The 13,779-nt window shown below is 33.7% G+C and overlaps 1 long non-coding RNA gene across 1 annotated transcript; it reads right to left on the bottom strand.

Moving 5' to 3' along the window:
* Positions 1–1,294: 1,294 nt before the first annotated feature.
* Positions 1,295–11,251, bottom strand: LOC309636712. The gene is made up of 2 exons (XR_014250166.1): positions 4,050–11,251; positions 1,295–3,723 (listed from the first exon to the last, which is right to left on the bottom strand). It is a non-coding gene; the product is annotated as an uncharacterized lncRNA (long non-coding RNA).
* Positions 11,252–13,779: the final 2,528 nt, after the last annotated feature.

Raw genomic sequence — 13,779 nt, 5'->3', positions numbered from 1 at the left:
GCTTCTTGTATGTTAAAACATCCATGTGTTTCTGGAATAAACTTAACATGGGTGTGATGTATTATCCTTTTTAATTTATATATTTTTGAATTTGATTTGCTAATACTTTGTTTAGAAGTTTAATCTTTTTATGAGGAAATAAATTTATTTTTCTTTCTTGTAATGGCTTCAAGTTTTTGTTATAAGAGCCTCATGAAATGAAGTATTCTCTCTTTTCCCCATTTTCTAGAATACCTTTTTAAAACTGATATTACTTCTTCTTTTAAAGTTTGTAAGAATTTACTGATGAAGCTATCTCAGTCTGGAGATATCTTTTGCAGCAAGTATTTAATTAGAGATTCAATTGCTATAATAGATATTTAGATTTTTTAATTCTTCTTGTATCATTTTTGGGAGGCTGTGGTTTTTCTAGTCTTTCAACAGTTTCATCCAAATTTAAATATTTGTTATTTTAAAGTTTATAATACTCTCTTGTTATCCCTTCAATAGTTTTAGAATCTCTAGTGAAGTCACCATTTTTCCTCCTATTATTGTCTTCTTTCTATACCTTTGTTTTCTGTGAACAACCTGGCTAGTGGTTACAAATTTAATTAGTCTTTTCAAACAAATAACTTTTGGACTTGTTGATGTTCTCTATTACACATTTGTTTTCTGTGTCACTGATTTCTTTTCTTATCTTGATTAATTCCCTTTTGTCATAAAGTTTATGTGTTCAGTGGGATCTTCCTCCAGCTTCTGAGGTCATTGATTTTCAGTCTTTATTCCTTTCTTTTGTATGGCTACAGATTTCTCTTTAAACGTGATTCCAGTTGAAATCCACACATTTTCATATGCTTTATTTTCATTAGCACTGGGATCAAAGTATATTTTAATTTCCATCAGAGTTGTTCTTTGACCCATATAGTATCTAGATGTATTTGGCCCAATTTCCAAATATTTGAGGATTTCCTTGTTATTATTTATTATAGAATTCTAAGTTTCACTCTATTTGGAGATCATAATCTGTATGATTTAATCAATCACAGATTGCTGAGGTTTATTATATGACCCAACTTACGATCAATTTGATAATATCTCGAAGACCATTTCAAAACAATGTTTATCCTACAACTGTATGACAGAGCTTTCTATAATTAAATTTGTTAATTATATTTAAATCACCTATATGATTTTAAAAAATTGTTTTGTCTGCTTGAGCTATCCATAATTGAAATAGATATGCTAAAATCACCCACTCAGTGAATTTTTCTAATACTCTTTTCTTGTTAATTTTTGTTTTGTAGTTTGTTTATTATATTATTATATATTAATTATAATTTTATAGTTATTTTTTGTTTAAAAGCTGTGTTATATAGGTACATATAATTTAGAAGTTTTTCCATCTGCCCATTGCATTAACACTGTGATCATTATAAAATACACCGTCCCTTTATTTCTTGTAATATTTATTAACTTAAAATATACTTTGATTTGTGTTAATATTGTCATAAGGCATTTTTGGGGGTTAACAATAGTGTGGCATATTTTTTTTTCATCCTTTTGCTTTCAATCTTTGTTTGTTCTTATATTTAATGTATGCCTCTTATACACAGTATATAGTTTAGGTTTTTGTAATCCAACCTGACCACCTTACTCTGTTCAAAGAATAGACTCAAATTAAATAATATTAAAGTGAAATTATTGATATATCAGGTTTTATTTCCTCTCCTTACTCTTTGTTTTTTATCTGCGTCTTCTGCATTGTTTCTTCTTTTCCTTCCTTTTTCTCTTCCTCACCAGCCTTCTTTTGTATTAAAGTACTTTTATTTGTTCCACACTCTTGCAAGTTATGCATTATTTAATATTCTTGAAGTCATTACCCTAATGGGCCAGTTAGTTAGCTCTTGTCTCTTTGTTCCAAAGTTATCCAACTATACTCTGTTCTCTGATATGAGAGTTGGGATGCTGCAGATGGCATGTCTTCTTTGTCAAATAACTTTCTGTCAGGTTTGGCCCTGGAGAGTGATTGCAAGGTAGAAGTAGGGGAGGACAGCCCTTCCCCTATTTTTTTGTTTGCTGTTGCTGTTGGCATTTCTCCAGAAATGGTAGCAGCCATTAGCTCTAGTCTCTAGATTCTTTAAACATTGCCGGATGCAGCTTCAGCATGATGCTCACTCATACCAGTACCAGATAGACAAAGCCCCCATCTCAGTATTCAGAGTTCCAGTTATATGAGACCTCCACTCATCTCCAGATGCATTTATCATAACACATAACTCATAGGTTTCTTTAAAAATTAAATGATTTAAAGCATATAAGGCACTAGAATGATACTTTAACTTCATAAGTACTGTATAATATAATCCAATATTATTGATATATATATCAATATTTATCAATATCTAATATATATACCCCTTGGACTTGAAAGAGATATTCTATAAAAATGAATTTAATTACATTTTAAAATAAAGTCTAATCATATCTCATCATTAGTCATGAGAGAAACAGACCCTATCATTTTTGGAATCCTCAAAGTGTTGTGTTTATCATAAGATTTGTAAAATTATACATGAAAAGAACAATACATATCTTTATAGGCTCATGCATTCATAGGTAGGATAAATTAGGGTTTAATTTAAAATTATTAATTAGTAAAAAAAGTGGGCATGTTTAAATGTTACATATGATTTTGAAATGAATATTTTAAACAATAGCTGTTTCCATGCAGAGATAACTTATGTTGAATCTTGATTTCAAAGGCTGATTTGTATTCAAAGAACATGTTATTCATAGCAAGAATTTTAAATTATACTCCGGAAAAATTCTTGCTTTAGTTACAAAACAAATTATACTAGTTGCTGAGAGAATGATAGAGCATTTCAAGGAACATAATCTATAGAATTAGATAAATTATTTAAGGTTAGTTCCCAATTAGGCTTAATAACATCAATAATTGACAATTCCCCAAACTCACAGCAACAGTGCTTTATTCTTTTCAAAGGATTTTCTTTTTATTTCCTTATTAGATGCTCATATCAACTCTCTGAGGTAACTTGGGAAAATGTTACCCTCATTTATTGGATGAGAAAACTGAATCTTGGAGATGTCTGCAGACAGTTTGCTAATCATATGAGTACAGTCATTACAGGATTACAATGAAATTAATGTTGTATTGTGGTCTCAGTGCCTATGTCATAGTCTGTGAGACATCATAACATTTTACTGGATGCACCCTTTTTTCTGGGTCCATATAGCCTAAAATAATTTATGAAATCAAGTTTACAAATGTACCATAACTAAATATAAACAAAAGAAACAAATAAGAAGAAACCAAAACAACAAAAACATGACTGTCATCACTATGCATTGAGGGAATTGCCATAAGGAGAAGATCTGTCAGTTGTTAAGAGAAACAAAAAGTGTGCTCTGAATTGAAACAACAAGCATTTCTCTGGCCAACAGGTTAAAATAAATAAATAAAAGAAAGAGAGAAAGAAAAAAAAAAAAAGGAAAGCAAGAAATCAAGAAAGCAATAACACAAGAAGAAAGAAAGTAAGAAAGCAAGAAAGAAAGCAAGAAATCAAGAGAGACAGATACTTCCAGAAAGGAAAAAATGATGGCATTATCCAGTGAATAAAATCACTGCCCATTTTCCCCTTTGAAATCAGATACAGAACACATAAAACAGGCATCATGCAGCCAGGCAACTAGGCACTGCCAATATTAAAATGTGGGGCTTCCCTGGTGGCGCAGTGGTTGAGAGTCTGCCTGCTAATGCAGGGGACACGGGTTCGAGCCCTGGTCTGGGAAGATCCCACATGCCACGGAGCAACTGGGCCCGTGAGCCACAACTGCTGAGCCTGCGTATCTGGAGCCTGTGCTCCACAGCAAGAGAGGCCACGTAGTGAGAGGCCCACGCACCGCGATGAAGAGTGGCCCGCACTTGCCGCAACTAGAGAAAGCCCTCACACAGAGGCGAAAACCCAACACAGCCAAAAATAAATAAATTAATTAATTAATTTAAAAAAATATGTACTTAAAAAAAAAATTTTAAATGTGTAGAAAACTGTCCCTTAGATACAGCTGGAAAGTGCCTGGAGGGATGAGCACTGAGGAAGTCTTAATGGAGAAATACTGCTCATCTTTCAGCATCAGCATCATCCTCTTCTTCATCATGGCTAATATTTCGATGTTCTAGGTTTAATGCCAAGTGCTTTAAAACATTGTCTTCTTCGTTCTTCAATGCAGTTCCATGAAGTAATTTGAATTTTTGTTTCTCATACTATAGATGAGAAAGCTGAGGATTAGAGAGGTTGAGTGATTTGCCTAAGGTAGTATTGCTAAAAGGATTACAATATGAGTCCTCTCTCTCAGATAAAAATGTCATACATCTAAGCTTCAAAACAAACTTTCTCTCATAATCTAGATCTCAAACACTCAGGAGTTCAAAAATATGATGGCATCTTCACTTAACAGCAACTAAATCAAGTTATCCCAGAAAGGCAGATCATCTTTATATGATATCTCATATGGATCACATTGGAATTGCCCTCAGGACAATGACATCCCAGTGTGAGATGATGATTATGGATTTTACCCTAAATTTATCAAATTCAAAAATTGGGTCATATTTATTGATTTTTGTTATAGACTGTTTATGCCCCTCCCCCCCCCCAAGATTCATATGTTGAAATCCTAATCCCCAATGTGGTAGCAATAGGAGGTGGGGCCTTTCTGTAGGGGGATTATGGCATAAAGGTGAAACCCTCATGAATGAGATTAATACATTTTTTTTAAATGTACTGGTTTTATTTGATGTTGAAGGCACACACACAGACCACGTTTTACAAAGCATTCCAATTCATGGTCTCTGCTTCTGGCTTGACAAAAGATTCTGTTCATTTGCTATGCCTCTACTTCCTGGCTTACGTTCTTGTCTTCTGTTAGACTTGAATGTGACTCAATTTAGGAGTAATATATCGTGAAAACCATCTGGGCCTTGGATTTACTAGGGCTTCTTTGCTCTTTTCAACCACAAAAGTGGAACCAGATCCTCAAACTCTGAGATTAGTGCATTTTTAAAGGAGATCCCGGAGAACTTTCTTAACCTTTATGCCATGTGAGGACACTGGGAGAAGATGACTGTTTATGAACCAGAAAGCAAGCTATCACCAGACATTAAATCTACCAGCATCTTGATCTTGGACTTCCCAGCCTCCAGAACCATGAGAAATAAATATTGGTTGTTTATATGGCACACAGTCTATGTTATTTTGTTACAGCAGCCAGAATGGACTAAGGCTAAATGGACTTTTCTACTATATTAAGTGAGGAATTTAGAACACATTTTACTTGTCTACCTACTCCTGAATCTTAATTTGAAAACTTCAAAATTATGAACATTCATTATGACCAAATTATTCTCACATTCTATATCTTATAATTCTTGACATTTTTATTAGATCTGTAACTGTATTAATAGCAATTATCCAGGATTAATCCTGTGTTTTGTTATTATTACTACCAATGCTATATATTTTTTCCTGTTACAAGATTTTATATTTCTCAGTTAACTAGAAGTAAAATTCAAGCATATGTTTTCAGTATTTCAATATTTTAATATTTCAAATATATATTTATTTGTAAAGAAAATTTTATAGCTAATATATGCTTGAGCTCTGTAATTATCTGAGCAGTTTCCCTAAGCTTTTTCAATAGATAGATACCTAGATATCTTTTCATCTTTGGATTTGTCAACATAGCTGTTGTTATTTTTACATCTAAGTCTATTTACTCATTGATTGTGTGACCTTATTTCAGAGAAGCCATGTATTTTCATATCCTAGTTTGAATGCTAAATTACTTTATAATGTCATTTTAATGTAACTTTTGAACTATATAAGGTTTTGAATCCACATAAGGTGCTAGTGATAGAAGGGTGAATAAGCCTTAAATCCTGCTCTCAAGGAATAAGCAGTAATCAAAGACAGGGCACACAGTCCAGACAGGTAAATTGCCCTTTATTTATTTATTTTTCTTCTTTTTTATTTTTCTCTATAGCTCCTCTCCACTCCCCACACCAAGACTCTATTTCTTTAAAATATGTTTTCACGGGGACTGTGATGGTGAATGTGTTAAGTTGGTTGGGCCACTGGGTGCCCAGATATTTGGTCAAATATTATTCTGGCTGTGTCTATGAGCATGTTGTTGAATGAGAATAACATTTAAATTGGTAGACTGAATAAAGCAGATTGCCTCTCTAACATGGGTGGGCCTCATCAATCAGTTGAAGTCCAACATAAAATAAAAGGCGGCCCCCCAGTAAGAGAAAATTCCACTTATTTTCCATGCTTTCAAGCTGGGACATAGGCTTTTTACTGCTTTTAGATTCAAACTGAAATTCCTGCTCTTGATGGCCATGAACCTGCTGGCCTTAAACTACACAAAGAAGGAGGCAAAGAAGGAGGGAGTTAAGAGGGACTCAGGTGACTGGCATCAGCAAATGCAAATACCTTTGGGGCGAAAACTTGTGAAATCTGCAGGCTGTGCAAGGCAGACGTGCTGGCCGTTAGATTCTCCAGTGGCAAAATTTGCTGGGCTGGCTTCAGAGTAGGTCACTGTGGACCACGATCACTCCCACTGTGTGGTTGCTATTGATAGCACTACTTTTTTCCCTTATTCCTAGTCATCTCTATAGGTCTCAGCTTTGCTGCTCTGGGTGGGGTGAAACCAAAGCAGGACCTTCTTTTGGGTCCCCAGAAGGCTGGGGAATCTTGTTGCTCACCCCACTTTTCTTTTCCTGGAGAGAACTCTTTCTAGCTGGGAGGTTCCCTTTTGGCACGGCAAAGTCAGCTTGGGGGATGGGATGATTACAAGCAAAATGAAGCTGTCTTCCTTCTCTCCTTGTATGGTTATTCTTAGGATTTTGTTGCACTGTGTTACTAAAGTTTCTTAAGTGGAATCTGGAGCTATCCCAGAGCTGTTTTTGTTTATGGATACATGTCTAATTGTTGATTTTTGTAGTGAGGTGGAGGCAGGGGTCTCCTATGTCATCACTTTGGTGACATAACTCCGTAAATCTCATACACACATAAACACACACACACACACACACACACACTCTCTCTCTATTGGTTCTGTTTCAGTGAAAAACAATGACTAATACAGGTGCCATGTTTTTATTTAGTTTTGTTTTTATTTTTCTTTTTTACATTAGATAAAAGGAGAAAATTCCCAGCCCTTGAGATTGTGGCTTGTCACTAGCAGAACTCACTATCGACTTAGGTATGTGAGATCAAATACGATTCCTGGTCATATAAACCTGAAGTTTATATGGTACCTATGATAATTATATTTTATAAAAAGATAAGTTGACATTCAGAATATGACTTGATAGCTGATGTAGGTCTACCTAGAGATACAAAATGGGCTGATCATGAGGGGTGCACATGTTGTTATTCCTATGACAGTTATATTTCTCATAGTGAATTAATCATTTGTCATTCTGAATTCATAAGTATCTTAAGAGGTTGCTTAATGTGTGTCTACCTCTGAGATATTAATGTCCTCTTAGTGTGCTGATAAAAACAATGTGCTGAGCCAGCAAAACAAAGGACCATATCTGAAGCTTAGTAAATTCATCAGGATAGTGAATTTAACCCCCAGAGGCCTTTTGGCAGAATTACTATGTGCATTCCACAGGCAGATGATGCAGAGGAATCAACATTCCTTTTTCTCTAAACATGGGAATGAAGCATTTATTTTTCTTTTGAAATTTATATAAAAGATATAGGATGCAAAGGAAAAGAGGAAATCAAAGAAAACATGTGTTTCAATAGTATGAGTAATTTCATTTATAATTTAATTAAAAAAATAATTTATTTAATAAATAAATAAATAATCCATGAAGACTGATCTGTGTAATTATGCAGTATATAATAAAGTAATTAGCACTAGCATATAAGATCCCCAAGGGCAGTAATTGTGAAAACTACAACTTAGTATCCCTGGAGCCAAGCACAATATCTACCCCATGGTAGATGCTTAATAAAAATTATTAAAGAGATGAATATTTTAATGATAATGAACTATTATAAGTAGATCACTGGTAAACAAATTGCTTAGCTGATAAACCATTTTTATTTTTGAACTATCTTGGACATTGTCCCCCAATATTATTCTGCCCATTGCCCCTAGTAATAAAATATCTGGATTTCAGCTGAGTACATGGTCTTCAAGAATAAAGATCTCATTTCATAGTTTCTTTTCAAGCAGGTGTCTCCAGCTAACAATGTACTAAACAATGGCTTAAAATAGAAGTGTTTTGTAACTGATACAGGAAATTGTTTATTACTACTTTTTTTTCCCTTTGTCCCTTCTCTATTTGTATCTTGAAATACAGATATGATGATGGTAACTCTAGCCCCCAGATGGTAACTTTAGCCCATGAGGAGGAGACTACATCTTGGGATTCAGAGAAATGAAATTCAAGGAGACTGAGTCTCTGAGTACTTAATGCTATGGGGTTGCCAGATAAGAACCAAACTTCTTAATTCCTAACTTTACTGTTTGAAAGAAATAAATTTTTTAGAGTCATTCTTAGGAACACCTAAATATATAAAACAAATATTAACAGACCTAAAGGGGTAAATAGACAGCAACACAATAATAGTTTGGAATTTTAATATCTTACTTACTTCAATGGATAGATTATACAGATAGAAATCGATAAAAAAACAGTGGTCTTAAATGACACATTGGACCAGATGGATTTAATCAGTATATATAGAATATTCCATCCAAAGGCAGCTCAATACATATTCTTCTCATGTGCACATGGGACATTCTCCAGGATAGATCATATGTTAGGCCACAAAACAAGTCTTAGTACATTTAAGAAGATTGAAATCAGATTAAGCAACTTTTCTGATGACAGTTCATGAAACTAGAAATCAATTTTTAAAAGAAAGCTGGAAAATTCAAATATACATGGGGATTAAACAACATGCTATTGAACAAACAAAGGGTTAATGAAGCAATCAGAGAAGAAAGAAAAAATACCTTGAGATAAATGAAAATGGAAATACAATATATCAAATTTTATGAGATGCAGGAAAGCAGTTTTATTAAGAAGGAAGTTCATAGCAATAAATGCCTACCTCAAGAAACAAGAAAAATCTCAAATAAACAACCTAACATTACACCTCAAGGCATTATAAAAAGAAAAACAAATGAAGCCCAAAGATAGTAGAAGGAAGGAAATAACAAAGATCAGAGTTGAAATAAATGGAATAGAGACTAAAAGACAATAAAAAAGATCAGTGAAACTAAGAGCTGGCTCTTTGAAAAAATAAAATTGACAAATGTCTAGCTAGACACACCAAGAAAAAATAAGAGACCTCGAATAAATAAGATTAGAAGTGAAAGAAGAGACCTTACAACTGATATCACAGAAATATAAAGCAACATAGAAGACTTATAAACAATTATACACGAATAAATTGGACATTCTAGGAGAAGTGGACAAATTCCTAGAAACATATCATCTTCCAAGACTGCATGATGAAGAAATAGAAAATCTGAATAAGCCAATTACTTGGATGGAATCAATTATCAAAAACCTTCCAACAAAAAAGTCCAGGACAGATGGCTTCCCAGGTGAATTCTACTAAACATTCAAGGAAGAATTAATACCAATCCTTCTCAAACTCTTCCAGAAAATAGGAGACTACTTCCCAACTCCTTTTACAAGGCCAGTATTACCCTGATAGAAAAACCAGACAAGGATACCACAAGAAAAGAAAATTACAAGCCAGTATTCCTGATGAACATAGATGCAAAATTCCTCAACAAAATATTTGCAAACTGAATTTAACAATACATTAAAAGGGTAATACATCATGATCAAGTGAGATTTATTCCAAGGATTTAAGGATGGTTCAACATCTGTAAATCAATCAATGCGACACACCACATTAACAAAATTCGGGATAAAAATCACACTATTATCTCAATAAATGCAGAAAAAGCATTTGACAAAATTCTACAGCCATTTATGATAAAACTCTCAACAAAGTGGCCATAGAGAGACTATACCTCAAAATAATAATGGCCATATATGACAAGCCCACAACTAACATCATAATCAGTGGTGAAAAGCTGAAAGCTTTTCCTTTAATATCAGGAACAAGACAGGTGTATCAACTCTCACCACTTTTATTCAACATAATGTTGGAAGTACTAGCAAGAACAGTTAACTAAGAAAAATAAGAAAAAGGCATTTAAACTGGAAAGAAAGAAGTAAAATGGTCATTTGCAGATAACATGGTACTGTAAATAGAAAACCCTAATGACGTATTGAATACAATACTGAATAGAAGTGGTGAGAGTGGGCATCCTAAACTTTCTGCTCTAAGGAGGAAATCACTCACTGTTTCTTCATTTAATATGGTATTAGTTATAGATTTTTTATAGAGAATTTTTTCTATTAAAAAAGAACAGTTTTCTTCTGTTCCTAATTTTGAGTTTTTTTATCATAGATACGTTTTCTCTTAACTTAGTGATAATACCAGTAACTTCAGAAAAATACATTTGTTTAGATATAATGTGTATATTATATAATATATGCATATTATGTATATATTCACACAGATAAGCAAGTGTGCATATATATATACATATATATGTGTACACATAGATATTTAAGTTGCTGCATTTCTATGTAAATTAATCAATCAGGCAGCTAGAAGAAGCTGACTTGTAGCAACAGTGAGCCACATAAGTTCATTTGAGGAAAAGCACTGTAGTCTCCAAGCAGAGACCTGAATCTGAAAGTGAATAATAGTCTTCAATGTGAACATCAAAGCAAAGTTTCCTCATCACATAGCCTCCTCTCCCAGTCACAACCACAATTGTACAATGGTAATCTTCTAATAATAGATGGAAAATAAAAAGCGCTTAGATCCCCATTTTAAATCTTAAAAGGCATATATTGAAATTAAAGCAGCATAACTCTAGACAAATTTACATCATCAATCTGTCAGTAATATGAATAAATTCCATGTTTTAAGCATTAATAAAAATATGACACTGAAGAAACGTGTCTCATTATTTATGTAGTATATTTTATCCAAGTTCAGAACTCTTAAGAGCCACAAACTGAAGTAGACAACAAATGATGAACATCAGTATCGGTTGCTGGAAGAGAGCTCTGATTAGATCTCTAAGTAACACTACATGTTCTAAAATTACTTGCAGAATACATCATTAAAACACACTGTCCGAAAAAAAAAAAAACAAAAAACACACTGTCCGGTCAAATTTTCTTAACTAGAACAAGCAATTTTTTTAGTTTATTTCAAAACAAGTTTATTTCATCAAATCCATTTCCTTATTTACAAAACTGTCTTTGAAGAGTTGGATTGATGCTCATGAAAAAAAATAAAATTATTTGTGAAGACCTCCATGGAAAGCTATTCTGAAGTGTCTTTTGATAAACCATCATAGTATTAAGTAATCTTCATGGCTGGAAAATTTATATTGCTATTTTATATAGTCCCGTATTCTACAGTTTTAGTCTGAATCTTTCTCTTCTATCCTTTAAGATAATAGAACACATTTTATTATTGAGTTCCACATAGACTCTGTATATTCCAAAATAATTGATAACATAGTTGCCCATCTTTCTTCCAAAACATACTTACTTCCATTTTGTTTTTTGGATCATTGAAGAACAAAGGATCCAAGGTTCATTTGGAAGCAGTAAATAGGAAGAGAGTAGGTGATCTCAGCAACAACTTTGGCCTTTATCTTATATTATCTTTATAATTCTCTTTATCCTAGCTGGGTCTTACTCTCAGGCCAGCTACTTTTATCTGCTTGAGAACAATAATTGCTAAGCTTTGAGGCCATTCTAGTGCCTCTGCCACTGCCAATTCCCTTCCACCTCCACCACTAATATATAAGGCTCTTGGAGCAATGTGCTATGTGAAGAGAAATAGCTCATATCAACAGACATGACACTAGTCAAGGGCAAAACCTTAAGGAAACATACGTGGCTCTGCTAAAATGTGTGTGTGTGTGTGTATGTGTATACATTTCTAATGAGGATATTCTCATGATATTTCCTCTTCACTGCTTTGCATTTGGGGGCACTCCTTTATGAACAAATATCTCCACTCTCACACTTATTTTAAAATACTTTCTAATCCAATCAAAATTTTCAACTGCTATGATTTTTTCAAACTTCTGCTTTGGATGCTTTGCCACTAGCACTTTTGCCCTTTTTGAATCTTTCACAAATCAGGAAGTTTCCAGCATATAAAGAAGACCTACAAACCTGCAAAACTCATTCATTTTCATTTAACAAACACTTATTGAGAAAGTTGCTAGGTTCTGGGGAAACAATGTTGAGAAATCAGATATAAACCACCACTCTACTTTCTCTTATTGAAGTCTGGCTCTACGATCCTGACATGATTTCATCATGCAGTCACTGGATTTGCATTTTGACTTGAATTCTTGTGTTTGAACATTGGATTTTCCAATACAAAGTGACCTTGTCTGTCCCCATGGCATTTGATACTCTGAGTAGTCTCTGGAAATAAGTCCACACTCCAGCTCTTTCCCTCATGGCCAACATTCTACTTTAATCAGATTTGATTCTTTCCAACACATTCAATAACTCTTTTTAAAATAGTCCTCCCATTACAGACAGTTCCCAACTTAGAATGGTTCGACTTACAATTTTTTGACTTTACGATATTGCAAAAGCGATACACATTCAGTAGAAATAATACTTTGAATTTTGAGTTTTGATCTTTTCCCTGGCGAGTGATAAGCGGTAGGATACTCTCTCAGTTGCTGGGCAGCAGCGGTGAGCCACAGCTCCTACTTAGCCGCATAATCATGAGGGTAAACAACCAATATGCTTACACCCATTCTGTACCCATACTCCACTCTGTTTTTCACTTTCAGGACAGTATTCAATAAAGCACGTGAGCTATTCAACAATTTATTATAAAATAGGCTTTGTGTTAGATGATTTTGCCCAACTGTAGTCTAATGTAAGTGTTCTGAGCACCTTTGAAGTATACTAAGCTGGGCTATGATCTTCGGTTGGTTTGGTATATTAAATGCATTTTTGACTTATGCTATTTTCAATTTATGATAGGTTTATAGGGACATAACCCCATCGTAAGTGGAGGAAGATCTGTAAATACACGCATCGTACTTATGCTAACAAACAAAGGGCCGATTTGACGAGCCTGGATAATTTTCCACTATCCGTATTGTAACAATTTCTTCTGACTTTCCTCCTCTTATCCCACTAATTATCCCATCTCCTTTCACTTACCTCCCTTCTTTGCTTAATTCTAGATCTTAATATTTAGTGACGAAATTATATTACTGCCTTTATATTATTAATCTGAAAATATCTTGGCTCTTTGACCTTCATAATCTCAAAGCCACAACATTTCAGTAATTTGCTTTTATTGCTTGACTTTGTCTTTGTTATTGTCTATTTCATGTTTTATATTCTCCCAGAGACCATGGCAATGGGTGCAGCTTTATAAAACTAAAAATTAAATGAATAAATTATAAATGGATATATCATTTCCTGTATTTGTGCCCAGAGACTGAGGAAATGACTACATTTTCAAAACCAGAATATAAATAAATAAGCATTTCAAAATCTGGGTACAGTGTGTCATTATGCAAACTATATTTTTACTTCATTTCACATTTAAACAATGTTACTTTCCACATCCCACAAAGACAATAGGAGCGTTACATAAA

This window comes from Balaenoptera physalus (genome assembly GCF_965194825.1).
Source record: "Balaenoptera physalus genome assembly, chromosome: 10".
NCBI lineage: Eukaryota > Metazoa > Chordata > Mammalia > Artiodactyla > Balaenopteridae > Balaenoptera > Balaenoptera physalus.
The sequence above is the reverse complement of the archived record's forward strand: the minus strand, read 5'-3'. Positions and strand labels throughout refer to the sequence as shown.